Genomic DNA, 13,468 nt, shown 5'->3' with positions numbered 1-13,468 from the left:
GGGGAGAGCAGTTAGTGGTGACCAGTCCTGCAGGGGAGGGCAGTTAGGGGCAACCAGGCCAGCAGGGGAGGGCAGTTAGGGGTGACTGGGACAGCAGGGGAGGGCAGTTATGGGTGACCAGGCTGGCAGGAGAGTGGTTAGGGCATGATGAGGCTGGCAGGCAGAAGCAGTTAGGGGCAATCAGGCAGGTAGTTGAGTGGTTGGGAGTCAGCAGTCCTGGATTGTGAGGGGGATCCCAGATTGGAGAGGGTTCAGGCTGTGCAGAGGGACACGCCGCCCTCCCCCCCCCACACCCGTGCATAAATTTCATGCACCGGGCTTCTAGTAAATAGATATAAATAAAATAAAAATATTTTAGGTAAAATGTTTTAGTAATAATGTATACTTATGTAAAAACAGTGTTCTAGCCCTGGCTGGTGTGGCTCATTTGGTAAGAGTGTTGTCCCATGCACCAAAGGGTCATGGGTTTGATTCCTTAGGTGAGGATTAAAAATAATAATAATAGCTCTGGCTGGTTTGGCTTAATGGATATAGTGTCAGCCCATGGAATGTAGGGTACTGGGTTCCATCCTCACCTAAGGATATGTTTTTTTTTTCATTGAGTCTAGAGAGAGAAGGGGAGGTAGAGCAAGAGAAACATCAATCAGTTGCCTACCATACATGCCTCAATCAGAGATTGAACCCAAAACCTGGGTATGTGCTCTGATCAGGAATAAAAACCAAGAGATTCAGGCAGAGAAAGCTGCTTCAGGAAGGAGATCTTAGGATGTTCACCCTAGACTAGTTTGAATTAAAGATGATAAACAAGAGGGCTTCAGGCAGGTGCTCATGTCACTTAGAACTTTCTAAGGCTTTTAGGAGCCTTGTGTCAAAAATGGGGATGGGAGCAGAAACCAATATATATATATCACAGGGGTCTAGTCATTGATATTTTTCTAAAAGCCCCCAGTTGAATTTAATATGAAACCAGAGTTGAGAGCTGCTGGAACATCTGCTGAATTTGTTCCTAAGCTTTGCCTACTTTTGGGATTATTCTATAATGTATGTCAGGTTATTTAAGCTGATTTATGGATACAACTAAATGAACTTCTAATTTAGTCAGCTATCTTGACTCTCCCACAATAGATAACTGCATGTAGAAAAGAAAAAAAATGTGGGAGTCTCCATCTCAGTCTAATCCATTTTCCTAAAACTAACACCTTCTAAGAGTTTGGGCATGAAAGATTGACCCAGTTACCCTCATTCTTACTCCCTCCTTGATCAGAGACAGAAAGTGACTACAACTATTGGAGGAGGGAGAAGTTGGAGAGGGGAGAGGAGGATTAGGTATTGCTGAAGTATCTAAAAGATGGGACTGATATTTTTGTTTTTAAATTTTTTCTTGGAAAAATATTTGCAATGATTTTTAAGGACACAGTAAAAGATGAAATTGAATGTATATCTCACACTTAATTTTGTTATTTTAAAGTAATATTTTATGTTCCTTAATATTTTAACAATTCAAAACTTCTATAGTACATATGTCTTCAATCCTTTTAATGTTTAAATAACAAGAATGTAATTGAATTGTTTGATCAAAGGAAATTCAGTCTTTCACCAGATTACTTTCTCCAAGAATGTCAGGAAATGTCCAATGCTTATATAGTTTACTAGAGGCCCAATGCACAAAATTCATGCAAGGGGCTCAATCCAGGCAGCCGCAGTGGCTTGCCTCAGCCCTCCCATCTCTGGCTTCATCCAAAAGGTCGTCCAGAAGGATTCCCAGTCTAATTAGCATATTACACTTATCCTATCTAATAAAAGAGAAACATGGTAATTAGCCATAACTTCGCTACCCTTCCCATTGGCTAATCAGCAAGATATGCAAATTAACTGCCAACCAAGATGGCGGCCGGCAGCCAGGCAGCTGACGCGAACAGGGAGGCTTGCTTGCTCCAGTGACGGAGGAAGCCAGGTTCCCCGCCTGCCACTGCCGGACTCTCAGCTGCTCTCTAAGAAACATTGTTACAAATATAGAAGCTAAACAAAACCCCAGAAACCTGCTTTTAGTCAGAGCTGCAGTCGCAACAAAGTTTCAAATACAGAAAGTAAACAAATCCCAGAAACCTGCTTTCAGCAGCCAAGGTCTCAGAGCTGGAGCCGAGCCTTAGAGCTAAAGATGGCTCTCAGCTCCAGTGACAGCCATAAAAGGTAAATAAATCCCAGAATAAAAAAGAAAAAAGAAATAAAAGAGAGGTTGGGAGCTTCAGTCACTCGCCAGCCTGAAAATGGCCCTCAGCCCCTCACCCAGACTGGCCAGGCACCCCAGTGGGGACCCCCACCCTGAAGGGTGTGTGACCAGCTGCAAACATCCATCATCCCCTCACCCAGACTGGCCAGGCACCCAAGCGGGACCCCCACCCGGATCCAGGACACCCTTCAGGGCAAACCAGCTGGCCCCCACATGTGCACCAGGCCTCTATCCTATATAGTAAAAGGGTAATATGCCTCCCAGCACCGAGATCAGTGGAGCCGCAAGGACTCCCAGCACTGGGATCAGCAGAGCCGCAAGGCCTCCCGGCCTGGGATCAGTGGAGCAGCGAGGCCACTCAGCACCGGGATCAGCAGAGCCGTGAGGCCTCCCGGCCTGGGATCAGCGGAGCCACAAGGCCTCCTGAACCTGGAATCAGCGGAGCTGCGAGGCCTGCCAGCACTGGGATCAGCTGACCAGCGAGACCTCACTCCCCCAGTGTCAAGCGGAGCCACAAGACCTCCCAGCACTGGGATCAGCTGTGCTGCAAGGCCTCCTGGTCCCTGGAGCAGCATGACGGGGCAGCGCCCAAACCCCCTGATCGCCCTGCGGCTCTGTGTGTGACAGGAGTGGGGTCACAACCCCCTGATCGGCCCTGCTCTGTGCCTGATAGGGGGGAGCTCCCTAACCCCCTGATCAACCCTGCTCTGTGTGTGACAGGGTGCGGCGCCCCAACCCCCCCATGGGCCCTGCTCTGTGTGTGACGGGGTGGAGCCACAACCTCCCCATCGGTCCTGCCTTGAGTGTGACAGAGGGTGGCACCCCAATCCCCCAATCGGCCCTACCCTGAGCGTGACTTAGGGTGGCATCGCAACTTCCTGATCTGCCCTGCTCTGTGCATGGCAGGGGGGATTTCCCCAACCCCCTGATCTGCCCTGCTCTGTGGGTGACAGGGGGGAGCTCCCCAACCCCCTGATCTGCCCTGCTCTGTGCGTGACAGGAGGGAGCTCTCCAACCCCCTTATTGACCCTGCTCTGTGTGTGACAGGGTACAGAACCCCAACCCCCCTGATGGGCCCTGCTCTGTGCTTGACAGGGGACAGTGCCCCAACCCCCTGATCGGCCGGCTCTGTATGTGACAGGGGTGGTGCCACAACCCCCTGATCTGCCCTGCTCTGTGCATGACAGGGGGTGGTGCTGCAACCTCCCCATCGACCCTACCTTGAGTGTGGCAGGGGGTGGCACCCCAACCCCCCAATTGGCCCTACCCTGAGCGTGACTGAGAGTGGCATCGCAACCTCCTGATCCGCCCTGCTCTGTGCATGACAGAGAGCGGTGCCCCAACTCCAAAATCGGCTCTGCCCTGAGCCTCACCAGGGGCTGTGGGGCAGGCACCTAGGGATTGGGCCTGCCCTCTGCCACCTGGGAGCGGGCCTAAGCCAGCAGGTCGTTATCTCCCGAGGGGTCCCAGACTGTGAGAGGGCACAAGTGGGGTTGAGGGATACCTCCCCTCACCCGCCAGTGCATTTTGTGCACCGGGCCTCTAGTCTACTTATATAAAAACCACGGATGGTGTTCGTCACATACAGACGAACAGCCAGGGACCGAGCGGAAGGAAGTCAGTCCTACAGAGGTTGTCTTGGCAACAGCTGTGCCCTCCCCAAAGCTGTTTCCAGGAGCTGTTTCCTGTAAGGGCGGAGTTTGAGGCAGGAACCCGCTCTGGGAGCGTGGAGGCATATCTTTCTAAACTTTAGAATCTCAAGTGTGCCGCGCCAGCATGGGGTGAACCCGAGTGGGGCGGCTGAAAGGCTTAGAAAAGACAGACAAGAGAATGAAAGCCGGGTCTCGGTGGGACACTGCTTCTCTGAGAGACAGCGACCACGCCCACAGCCATGCGTTTAGTTTATAGCAGATGCTATGAGGCAAAGTAAGGGTGTGACCAAGATGTTTACAAACATTCTCCTGGGTTTCAATCCTACTCAACTACATGCACCTGAACTCTATCAAGCCCACATCACTCAGGCATGTGGGGCTACGTGTTCTGACCATAGGTTCAAGCTTACAACTACAGCTGTTGGCTATAATTGTTCTGGGAGGGCACTGCCCTCCAAGCTGGGACTTGCACGTGGCAATGAGAGGACTGTGCCCTCTCATCAGTCCAAGGCTTGAACCTGTCCAAAACACTGTAGCGGCTCCCCACAATAAAGTATTAATTCTGTTTCATTGTTACTAATGTTGTGGCCCCACCCCATAACAAAGAAACAAAGGAAAATTTCCCCCATTGAATTTCTGAATAGTATTACTCCTTTGGGAATGCTGTGTCACAAATTAAAATTGAAAGTGGGTGCAATCATCATGCTATTGAGAAATCTCAATAGTAAATGGGGTCTTTGTAATGGTACCATATTTATTATCAAAAGATTATGACCTAACATTATCAAAGTTGAAGTGTTAACAGGATCTGCAGAGGGAGAGGCTGTTCTGATTCCAAGAATTAATTTGTCCCCATCTGACACTGGCCTCCCATTTAAATTGATTCAATGACGGTTTCTTGTGATGCCAGCATTTGTGATGACTATTAATAAATCACAAGGACAAACTCTAGACAGAGTAGGCATGTTCCTACCTGAACCCGTTTTTGCACATGGTCAGTTATATGTTGCTTTCTCTCAAGTTTGAAGAGCATGTGATGTTACAGTTAAAGTTCTAAGTACTTCATCACAAGGGAAATTAGTCAAGCACTCTGAAAGTGTTTTCACTCTTAATGTGGTGTACAGGGAGATACTGGAATAAGTTTAATCACTTCATCAGTCATTGTTTGCATCACTGTTGTTTTTATATCCTGTTTTTGTTGTTTTCATATCATGTTTTTGTCATTTTTATATCATGCCTCTGTTGTTGTTATATCCTTTTGTTACTGTTTATTTATTAATAAATTTATATATGATTTTATATACATTTTACTAATTTCCTTTCATCTCTCACACTTTTATTATAGAGAAAAGGCAAATAACAATATTAAAATATCTCTGCTAATTAATTCCCTTTTTTAAAAAAATATATTTTATTGATTTTTTACAGAGAGGAAGGGAGAGGGATAGAGCGTTAGAAACATTGATGAGAGAGAAACATCGATCAGCTGCCTCCTGCACACTCCCCACTGGGGATGTGCCCGCAACCAAGGTACATGCCCTTGACCGGAATCAAACCCAGGACCCTTGAGTCCGTATGCTCTATCCACTGAGTCAAACCAGTTAGGGCAATTAATTCCCTTTTAATGTGCACGAATTTCGTGCACTGGGCTACTAGTTATTATAGATAAAGGAGAGGCCCGGTGCACAAAATTCATGCACAGAAGGGGGGTTCCCACAGTTCACTTGCACCCACTCTAATTGGACTGCCCTCTCACAACCTGGGACAGCTAGCTCCTAACCACTCAATTGCCTGCCTGCTTGATCATCTCTAACCTCTCTTCCTTCCTGCCTGATCACCCCTAACTGCCCTCCAGATGGAAATACAGGCTATTTCCAACCTTATGTATTGAAACATTTGCCTGTTAACTATGGGGTCGAGATATACTAGAGCAGATGGGAGTTTTAATAACAAGTCCCAATTCCATTGTGATGTCTCAAATGCTTACTCAAGGATTTCACCCCTAAGACAATGGTTCTCAAACTTCCTAATGGTGCGACCCTTTAATACAGTCCTCATGTTGTGGTGACCCCCAACCATAAAATTATTTTCGTTGCTACTTTATAACTGTAATTTTTCTACTGTTATGAATAGTAATGTAAATATCTGATATGCAGGTTGTATTTAGGCAACCCCTGTGAAAGGGTCGTTCGACCCCCAAAGGGGTTGCGACCCACAGGTTGAGAACTGCTGCCCTAAGAGGACTCGGAAAGAATCAGCAAGGGAGGCATTTATCTATACTAATGTCCACTCAAAATGGGAGGCATGAATTAGTTTACCAGAATTTTCAACAGGGGCCTTGATTGTCTCTCCGACCCAGTGTACAGCAGCTAAAATTGCCTGGCTTGCAGATACCCCTGTCTGGGTTGATTTATAGCCCCTATTAGGAGAGAAGTTAAAAGCTGCACAAGAATTGGTTCAAGTACAGCTTGAGGCAGGTCATATTGAACCCACTCACAGTCCATGGAACACGCCCATATTTGTAATAAAGAAAAAGTCTGGTAAATGGAGACTATTGCAATATCTAAGGGCAATTAATAAAACCATGGAGATTATGAGGCCCCTTCAGTCGGGGTTACCATCCCCAACAGGTATCCCATTGAAATATCATTTATTGGTATTAGATCTTAAGGACTGTTTTTTGTTTGTTTGTTTGTTGTTTGTTTGTTTTGTTTTGTTTTTACTATTCTTCTCCATCCTGAGGATTGCAAAAGATTTGCATTTAGTGTCCCTGCAATAAATTTTAAGGAGCCCATAAAGAGGTATCAATGGAAAGTATTGCCTCAGGGCATGGCCAACAGTCCTACCTTATGTCAGGATTTTGTGGCTGCAGCCATATATCCTATAAGGAAAAAGTATCCCACGGCTTATATTACATTTCCTTTTTCTTATCTTGGCAGCATCATTGAGGGAAAAACAATAAAACCTCAGAAAATTCAAATTCGGACTGACACTTTACTTACATTAAATGACTTCCAAAAATTATTAGGAGATATTAACTGGGTTCGGCCTGCTTTAAAATTAACCACTGCTGACTTAAGCCCTTTATTTCATATACTCAGGGGAGATTCATCTCCGTCATCCCCACGCTGCTTGACAGAGGAAGCCAAGACAGTCTCACATAAAGTTGAGGATGCCTTAACTTCAACACAACTTACTAGAATTGATTACTCCCTTCCTTTACAGGTTTTAATTTTCTCTACTACACATACACCCACTGGGGTCATTTGGCAAGCTCTTGGACTTGTTGAATGGCTATGGCTATATTTAGCTCATTCTCCAACTAAGGTATTAACTCCTTTCCATGATTCCCAGTTAATAGCTCGAGCCCGCCTTCGAACAGGCCAGTTAGTGGGCCGAGACCCTAACCTTATTGCAGTGCCATTTACAGCTATACAGCAAGACTGGCTCTAGCAACAATCAACAAATTGGCAAATTGCACTTGCTAATTTCTCCGGACAGGCTGTAACCATTATCCAGCAAATAAGGTTTTACAATTTCTCTCAGTTATTACCTTTACCTTCCCAAAGATAGTGAAGTCACAACCTATACCTCAGGCATTAACCATTTTTACAGATGGATCCAGTTCTGGAAAGGCTGGATACTACTGCAGCAAAGGTGCAAAGGTCCTTCAAACCTCTTATATTTCAGCACAATGGGTAGAAATACAAGCTCTTATTTATGCCTTGACAGATTTTGCTATGGAGCCCATTAACCTATATAGTGATAGTGCCTATGTGGTAAGTATGGCCAAAATTATTGAAACGGCTACTATAGGGCACACTAATTCAGAGGAACTCTTTCATTTATCTTTCAACCTTCAAAAAGTCATTAGAGAACGACAATTTCCCTGCTTTATTGGTCATATCCAATCTCATTCAGGTCTCCCTGGTCCATTAGCTATAGGCAATGATGCCATTGATCACCTCCTTGCTCTATATTGCAAGAGGCTACCCCATTTTCTCTTGCCCAGTCCATGCTTTGCATCATCAAAATGCTGCTGCCTTGCGCAAACAATTTTGTATCTCTCCAGAGCAAGCTCGTCAAATTGTTAGGCAGAGCTCTCAGTGTGTAATTCATTGCCCTGTGTAATCGTTGGGGGTTAATCCTAGGGGTCTTAAACCTAATCAAATCTGGCAAATGGATATCACCCATGTACTAGAATTTGGTAAGCACAGATGGGTACATGTTAATATAGATACCTGCTCTCGCTTTATCTTTGCGACTCCCCAAACAGGGGAAAGTGCCAAGCATGTAATTAATCATTGCTTAGCCGCCTTTGCGGTACTAGGTCCTCCCTTAGAGCTAAAGACAGACAATGGACCCGCATACGCTAGCTCTTCTTTTCAGCATTTCTGTCAGCAATATCAAATTTGTCATAAACCTGGTATCCCTTACAACCCTCAAGGTCAAGCAATAGTGGAAAGAACCAATCATACACTTAAAATGCAATTACTAAAACAAAAAGGGGGAGATGAATATTATGTGTCACCTCAAAACAAACTCAGTCATGCTCTTTATACTTTACATTTTTTGAATTGTGATGCAGAGGGTCGTACAGCAGCCGAAAGGCATTGGGCCTCCTATACAACAGCCTCCGCGGGTTTAGCCCGATGGAAAGATGCACAATCTGGACAATGGCTTGGGCCAGATCCAGTAATGATGTGGGGCAGAGGTTGTGTTTGTATCTTTCCAGAAGGAGCAGCGCAGCCAATTTGCGTGCCAGAGCGTTACCTGTGTCACCACAATGGACCCAGAGAAGCTCCTTCTCCCTTAACTTAAAAGACTGAGAGTTGCTCCGATGACAGCAATACAGAAAAGGAAGATGACAAAGGCTACACAAGGGACCGAGGTGCCAACATGGGGTCAGCTGAAGAAGTTAACAACTGAGGCCCAGCAGATGGTAGAAAAACAAGATGTGGAAGCTATTCCCTCAATCATGTTTCTGGCTATGTTAGCATTGGTTAGCTGCCAGTCTTCTGCAAAGTCTTGTGCAGCCAAGTCCGAGGACTCTGAGTAAATCAGTAAAAGAAACTTTCATTTAGTAGAAACTCACTTATTGCTGTTTTGCATTGGCATTGTGTTGTTATTGTTTTAATAGCAAGAGTTTTGTTCTTGACGTTTAAATTTTACTTTATAGCAGCTTAAAAATAAAAAAGGGAGAGATGTACGGAGCGGCTATAGGGTTAAGCCTCAGACTGACCTGTTGGCAAAGCCACAAACAAATCCCAGCTTAGAGGGCACAGTCCTCTTAGCATAATTAGGCTCCACCTTATTATGCTCCCTAGATCCTTCCTAGGTAGCTAATGGGCTGAGGGAAGTGCAACAAGTGCTGCTAAAACAAGTGAAACTCACAAGAACATTGTAACTATGGTGACCACTACCTTATTTACCTCTGGCTATAAAATAAAGGCTCAGCTTGCCTCTGGATCTCTGTGGCCTCAGCCAGGCACAGGAAGATCCACCTAGACCCAGATTATTCTCTGTGTCCTTCATTTCTTCATCCTTTCACCACCCTCACTCAGGCTTGTGAACCCTTGGCTGAGCTGGCTTGGCCCAGAAAATCTCACTGGGCTAGCAATGGCTAATTCTGATTAGGAAAGACCAGGCTCTTTTCAGCTGGGCCCCCATAAGACCATGGTCAGAATGAAAATAGGGGGCAAGACTGTGGACTTTATGGTTGATACGGGAGCTGAGCACTCAGAACTCACACAGAAAGTAATGCCTCTCTTGGGAAAGGAGGTCACCATTATCGGAGCTACTGAGGATCTGACCCTTAGACCATTCTGCCGTACTCGCCAATGCCAACTTGGTGGTCATCAAGTAATTCATGAATTCCTGTATTTTCCAGACTGTCCAGTGCCTCTAATGGGTAGAGACCGTTTAGCCAAAATGGGGGCAGAAATCACTTTTGCTCCAGATGGCTTAGCAGAGCTTCCCCTAGGTGAGGAGACCTCCCAAATGATCCTGTCCTTAGCAATGCTGAGGGAAGAAGAATGGAGACTTTATAGCCCCCAGTCAAAGGCCTCACCATTAGAACCTGAATTAGAGGAAGAATTCCTGCTAGTTCGGGCAGAAGGGAATCCTCCAGACCTGGCTAAGGACCACGCCCGGGTGCTAATCGACTAAAGCCTGGGGCACAGCCTGTTAAAATCCACCAATATCCAATTCCAAGGGAAGCATGCCTAGGAATCCAGGTACACTTAGACTGGCTGCTCCAGTCGGAACTTCTTAAACAATGCCAGACTCCATGGAACATGCCTCTCTTGCCTGTCAAAAAGCCTGGGACTAATGACTACCACTTAGTGCAGGACCTGCGGGCTGTTAATGAACCTGTTATAACCCTGCCTTCAATGCTGCCAAATCCCTACACTCTTCTGGGACTCATCCCATCAGAGGTGGAATGCTTTACATGACTAGATATGAAAGATACATGTATTTGCCTTCAGTTGGCACCCTCCCGCCAGTCCCTTTTCGCCTTTGAATGGGAAATCCCAACTATGGGGGCCAACGAACAGTACACCTGGACCAGACTGCCAAAAGGGTTCAAGAACACCCCTACTCTTTTCAGTGGAGCACTAGCATCTGAACTGTCTAGGTTCCCAGGATAGGACTTGGGTTGTGTTCTACTCCAGTATGTAGATGACCTCCTACTGGCTAGCTCCACACAAGCTCAGTGCTGGAGGAACGCGAGCCCATCTGTAACTATTAACTGAAACAGGTTATCGGGTGTCTAAGAAAAAAGCAAAGATTTCTCAGAAAGAAGTCAAGTGTCTAGGCTTCAGAATCACCCAAGGGAAACACAGGCTAGGGACTGAAAGAAAGCAGGCAGTATGTGCCATCCCAGTCCCTTGCACTCAGTGGCAGATTCGGGAATTCCTGGGAGCAGCAGGGTTCTGTCGGATTTGGATCCCAAGGTTTTCAAACCTAGCCAAGCCTCTCTGTGAGCTTTAAAAGCAGAAGAGAAGGCACCCATCGACTGGGGTCCTGAGCAGGATAAAGCCTTCATCACCGTAAAGGCAAACCTCACTGAGGCCCCAGCACTTGGGCTATCAGATGTGACCCAAGACTTTAATCTTTTTGTTCACGAGAACAGCGGGGTAGCCCTAGGAGTTCTAACCCAGGAGTTTGGACCCTGGCAAAGACCAGAAGCCTATCTCTCCAAGCATATTGACCCGGTTGCCTCCCGGTGGCCCCCATGTCTCAGGGCCCTTGCAGCCACGGCATTATTAGTCAAAGAAGCGGATAAGCTTACTTTGGAACAAAATTTAAATGTAAAAGTACCTCATGCTGTTGTTACCCTGATGGAAGCAAGGGGGCAGCACTGGCTGACTCATGCTCAAATGACTCAGTATCAAGGGCTCTTATGTGAAAATCCACGGGCACAATTAAAAGCAGTGAGAACTCTTAATCCTGTCACCTTTCTACCCATTGCTGAGGGGGCACCTGAGCATGATTGCCTGGAAGTCCTAGAGGAGGTTCACTCCAGCCGACCCGATCTAACAGACAAACCCCTGCAATATCTGGATTTAGTATTTTTCATAGATGGCAGTAGCTTCTTAGATGAAGGAAAAAGATGAGTTGGATATGCAGTGGTATTAAACTTTGAGACAATTGAGGCATAGGCCCTACCTGAAGGATGGTGAGTACAAAGGGCAGAATTTTGGGACCTACCCAGAGCCCTAGAACTCAGTAAGAAAAAGCATGCCAACATCTACACTGACTCAAGGTTTGCCGTTGCTACCCTGCATATCCATGGGGCCATATATAAGTGAATGGGGCTCCTGATGGCTGGAGGAAAAGGAATCAAAAGTCAAAATGAGATTTTAAAGTTACTAGAAGCAGTCTGGGAGCCCAAGGAAATAGCCGTCATCCATTGAAAAGGTAGCCAGAAAGGGAAAGACTCAGTGTCAGAAGGAAACCAACGTGCTGATGCCGCAGCCAAGCTGGCTGCTAAAGAACAAGTAGCACTGTCTCAGATCATGTTGGCCCCTGAATTACCTGAACCTCCAAAATACACTCCTCAGGAAGAGGAATGGGCTCAACAAGAAGGGGGCAAGAGAATGAAGGAAGGCTGGTGGATACTCCCAGATCATAGGGTCTAAGTCCCAGAACAGTTAGCCCATAAGGTATCTTCCAGCAGCATAAACTCACTCATTTAGGGAAGACTGCCCTAGAAGCTTTGTTAGGCAGATACTACCTAACTGCCTATCTTCTCTCCTTGTGTGCCTCAGTCTATTAGCGTTGCCGCCTTCGTGCAAAGAACAATGCCAAACAGGGTCCTGTAGGACCGATAGGAGTTCAGCACTCTAGGCAAGCTCCCTTTGAGGACTTAGAAGTAGATTTTACAGAAATAGGGCCTAGTAGAGGAAATAAATACCTATTAGTCTTTGTTTGCACCTTTTCAGGATGGGCCAAGGAATATCCCACTTGTACGGAAAAGGCAAGAGAAGTCACTAAGGCATTGCTGAAGGATGTAATTCCACGGTATGGAATGCCTCTGACCATAGGGTCCGATCATGACCCAGCCTTTGTAGCAGAAATAGTACAACAGGTAGCTTAAGGCTTTAGGAATTAAATGGAACCTATATACAGCTTACAGGCCTCAGAGTTTAGGGAAAGTAAAGTGCATGAACAGGACTCTCAAGCAGGCTAGGGCTAAACTATGCCAAGAGACAACCTTAACCTGGACAGATATCTTGCCTCTTGTACTCCTGTGGGTACACTGTGCCCCTCGGGCCAGGGTAGGTTTCTCTCCCTTAGAAATGTTATATGGTAGACCCTCTCCCTTAATTCGGCCAAAGGAAGATTTGGGGGAAATAGGGAACTTGGAAATCTATAAGCAACTACAAGGACTTGGAAAAACTGTCTTTGAGGTCCACAGGTGGGTTAGCTGTACATCCTTATAAACCTGGATACCAGGTTTGGGTAAAGAATTGGAAAAAGGAACCCCTCAAGCCTACCTGAAAGTGACCCTATCCAGTCATATTAACCACACCTACAGCTCTCCAAGTTGCAATATTTAGCACTTGGATCCACCACTGGCGAGTGAAGGAAGCTCATCAACCAAGGAGTGATCGATCAGTCCAAGTGGAAGGTGACGCTTGATATTGCGAATCCCCTCCAGCTGATCCTCAGCAAGGAAATGAGGGCCTCATCATGAATTGTTGGACTACACCTTGCCAAGCCTGCCTGGGCTATATCTGCCATGCAGGAATAGTCATAAAACTACTCTTTGTCCTAGAGGTTCACTGCTGTGGACCCCTACTGAACAACAATAGAGGGAATAACATGCTCCCACTGATAATATTAGCTAGCACTTACTTGCCTCCCTTAGGGGCCACTACCACATGTCCTTGCTTAGAAATGTGCTACCCAAATATGCTAGACTGGGTAGTCTATGGGAAGACCCAATCAAGCCAGATTTTTGTTAGCTATCCTTATCAGCCTGTGGCATGTTATGACTCTGCTAGTGAATGCACATGCAGAGGGGGGCATTTATTGGATGTAAAGAATTAAGCCCAGACAAAAATGGGCAGTACGATTC

Source organism: Myotis nattereri (genome assembly GCF_964212035.1).
Source record: "Myotis nattereri genome assembly, chromosome: 1".
NCBI classification, from domain to species: Eukaryota; Metazoa; Chordata; class Mammalia; order Chiroptera; family Vespertilionidae; genus Myotis; species Myotis nattereri.
This window is presented reverse-complemented; position numbering follows the sequence as displayed.